At 40.3% G+C, this 3,967-nt stretch overlaps 1 pseudogene; it reads left to right on the top strand.

Annotated features, from left to right (window-relative positions):
- Window positions 1-3,146: 3,146 nt before the first annotated feature.
- Window positions 3,147-3,967, top strand: LOC105517800 (annotated as a pseudogene).

Raw genomic sequence — 3,967 nt, 5'->3', positions numbered from 1 at the left:
TTAATTTTTCTTCTAGAGCATAAACCTTTAGGCTTTGTCCTTTTGTGGGAGAAGGAGTGTTAAAAGTTTGTGAGGAGCGGAAGAAGCGATTTAGGTGTCCATTCTCATACTTTCAACCCCACTTTCCGAGATAGCTGCCACCAAATCCTGAGCCTTTAGAGTTATTTGGCTTTATTCTTTTATAGTCACTCCACAGGCATTTAGCCTTTTCCTTTCTCAGGTCTCCTAAATCAATTAGTACTAGTCTGTTTTTCAGCTTCCAAAATTTTGTTGGCAATTTTTATCTACTGTCATCTCCCTCTTCCTCCATTTGCTCTCCCATTTTCTTTAATATCATGGGTTTTTTTCCTCTTAAAAAAATATTTTTATGTCATTATAGCAGGGTAAATTAATGTGATTAAATTTACCTGGAAATGTAAGTCTCAACAGGATATAGGTAGATATAGCATTTATTAAAAGTTAAGTTTGCTGGAAAACAGTAAGTTCCTTTAATATATAATCTAAGCTCTTTTTTTCCACTCAGGAACATTTTCTTCTCTTATACCTTGCATTATTACTTCTTTTTTGTTGGTTTTGCTCCCCGTTCCTATAATAAAAGTCTTTTATTCCAACATTTGATTTTCGTCCTTTGCTCTCTATATCTATCATCTTCTCTTATAATGTCTACTTTGGAGTTTTAGTTTTGTTTTTGTTTTTACAGTCTGGAAGTACTTCTTAATTTATCCTTATACAACAGGAATCTCATTTTGCCATGAATCTCATGTCAGTTCTGCTTCTTATACAACTTTTGTTTCATTGAAATCTATTCTTTTTCAGCTAACAGTCCCTTCATCTCTAATCTCTATTTACATCACATTTGGGTTTCTAGTCTTTTCCAATCATCTAAATGTCCTCCTGTGATCACCTGCCTTTCTTTTTTCCTTTTTCTCCTTTGTTTTCTTTTTCTTTTTCTTTTTCTTTTTTTTTTGTTTGTTTTTTTTGATAGACAAGATCTTGCTCTGTTACCTAGGCTGAAGTGCAGTGGTGCGATCATGTCTCACTGCAGCCTCAACTTCCTAAGTTCAAGGGATCGTCCTGTCTTAGCCCCCTGAGTACCTGGGACTACAGGTGCATGCCACCATGCCTGGCTAATTTTTTTTTTTTTTTTTTTTTTTTTGGTAGAGACAGGTCTCACGATATTGTAGAGATAGGTCTCACTATATTGCCCATGTTGACACATTTCTTTTTTCTTTTTTTTTGAGAGAGGGTGGTACTTTGTCACCCAGGCTGGAGTGTAGTGGCACAATCACAGCTCACTGCAGCCTCAACCTCCTGGGCTCAAGCTATCCTCCTGCCTCAGCCCCCCAAGTAGCTGGGACTACAGGTGTGCACCACCATGCCCTGCTAAATTTTTGTATTTTTTTGTAGAGATGGGGTTTCTCCAGGCACATTTCTTTTATTGAAAACACATTAAGCAGATATCATAGTTCCTAACATGTGTGTCTACTTTGTCTAGTCAAAGCATTTTCAGCGGCATGTCTTTCCAAGTCTTCAGGGATGACAGTTCTGTTTTCTTTACAAGGCATATTGTTTGTCACTAGTCCATGTTGGCAGGTTGGCCTTTTTTTTTTCATCCTTGAATGAAAATTGAAGTAGGTAGTTCTCGTTTCATATTTTGAACAAGAAACATTAACGCCAAAACAGTAGGCAGAACCAAAACCTGCACAGAAGTATCAAGGCTAGAAATGCCAAGAGGGGAATTTAAAGGGTTCACAAAGTAAAGAAGATCAGAGGCAGGTATCACCTGTTTCCATTGCAGTCAGAGAACAGGTAAGTCCAGACATGGAAGATGTGGACATTTCTTTTATGGATCAGAAGGTAAGGATCATCTGGGATACAGTGACTAGGAACCATGGAGGTGGAAAGATTCTTTGAGAAACAGAATTGTGGTGATTTGTGCAGAAAGGAGCTTAAGATTTGATGATTGGATTTGTCCTCTTAGGGGTGGGATCCTTGATGTGGTTTGGCTCTGTGTCCCCACCGAAATCTCACCTTGAATTGTAATAATCCCCACATGTCAGGGGCGGGACCAGGTGGAGATAACAGAATCATGCAAGCGGTACCCCCGACCCCACCCCACCACCAACCCCAGTGCTGTTCTCATGATAGTGACTGAGTTCTCACAAGATCAGGTGGTTTTATAAAGGGCTTCCCCCTTTGTTTGGCACTCATTTTCGCTCCTGCTGCCCTGTGAAGAGGTGCCTTCCGCCATGATTGTAAGTTTTCTGAGGCCTCCCCAGCCATGTAGAGTGTGAGTCAATTAAACCTCTTATAAAGTACCCAGTTTTGGGTATTTCTTCATAGCAGCATGAGAATGAACTAATACAATCCTCTATCACTATGAATAGTGTTATGACAATACTGCAGTCCAGCCTGGGCAACAAGAGCAAAACTCCATCTCAAAAAAAAAAATTATTAGATTTTTTTCCTGTTGAATTGAATTCCTTATATATTCAAGTTATTAATCCCTCATCAGATTGATAGTTTGCAAATATTTTCTCCCATTCAGTGGATGATCTCTTCACTTTGTTGATTGTTTACTTTGAAGACAATCATCTTATAAACATAAATGAGGAAAGGATGACCTCATGTTAGAGGAAGTGATGCCAGCAAAAACTTAACATTAAAGTAACTCTCAGAGATATGTCATAACATTGAGAGTACAAAGGATGAAATGTTAGAAGATAATCAAAACTTAGAAAGGAGTATGACGATTTGCAAAGACATAGAAAAGATGTTCATGTCTATCACAAGTTATACTATGAGAAGGTAAGTGTTATTCAGACTTTTCTTGATAAGTATGTGGTTTGTTTGTGTTTTTTTTGGAGAAAGTAAAAATGTTTCATTAAATCTTAGTTCAGAGAGTGTGTGGGAGCATTATCTCCACTATTACACACTATGCAACTTAAAAAGATAATTTTTCAAAGAGAAATACACACTTGCCATGTACAAGGACAATAATATTGCAGAAAGAAATGTCCTTGTTTCTTATGCAAATTGTTCCATAAGTTTGAAAATTTTTGAATGTCACTGAATAGTTTGAGAAAAAACTTAGAAGCTCTTGAATATTAGAGCATTCAAAAGTGTGAACAAAAATCATGGGGGGAGAGTCAAGAGGGGGAGAAGAGCGGAGCATGTGAGCAGCACAGCGGCCTCCTCTCCTCACCTCGCTCTCGCGGCCTACCTTTACCCGCCCATCTGCCCAGCACCCAGAATACTTCCACCATGACCACCTCAGCATGTTCCCACTTAAATAAAGGCATCAAGCAGGTGTACGTGTCCCTGCCTCAGGGGGAGAAAGTCTAGGTCATGTATATCTGGATCGATGGTACTGGAGAAGGACTGCACTGCAAGACCCTGACCATGGATAGTTAGCCCAAGTGTGTGGAAGAGTTGCCTGAGGGGAATTTCAATGCCTCTAGTACTTTACAGTCTGAAGGCTCCAACCGTGACATGTATCTCGTTCCTGCTGCTGTGTTTAAGGACCCCTTCTGTAAGGACCCTAACAAGCTGGTATTGTGTGAAGTTTTCAACTACAATTGAAAGCCTGCAGAGACCAATTTGAGGCACACCTGTAAATGGATAATTGACATGGTGAGCAACCAGCACCCTTGGTTTGGCATGGAGCAGGAATATACCCTCATGGGGACAAATGGGCACCCCTTTGGTTGGCCTTCCAACGGCTTCCCGGGGCCTCACGGTCCATATCACTGCAGTGTGGGAGCAGACAGAACCTATGGCAGAGACATCGTGGAAGCTCATTACCAGGCCTGCTTGTATGCTGGAGTCAGGATTGCAGGGACTAATGTTGAGGTCATGCCTGCCCAGTAGGAATTTCAAATTGAACCCTGTGAAGGAATCAGCATGGGAGATCATCTCTGGGTGGCCCATTTCATCTTGCATTGTGTGTGTGAAGACTTTGGAATGA

Source organism: Colobus angolensis, unplaced genomic scaffold (genome assembly GCF_000951035.1).
Source record: "Colobus angolensis palliatus isolate OR3802 unplaced genomic scaffold, Cang.pa_1.0 Scaffold308, whole genome shotgun sequence".
In the NCBI taxonomy this organism is placed as follows: Eukaryota; Metazoa; Chordata; class Mammalia; order Primates; family Cercopithecidae; genus Colobus; species Colobus angolensis.
Note: the sequence above shows the minus strand (reverse complement) of the source record. Positions and strands in the feature narration are given on the sequence as shown.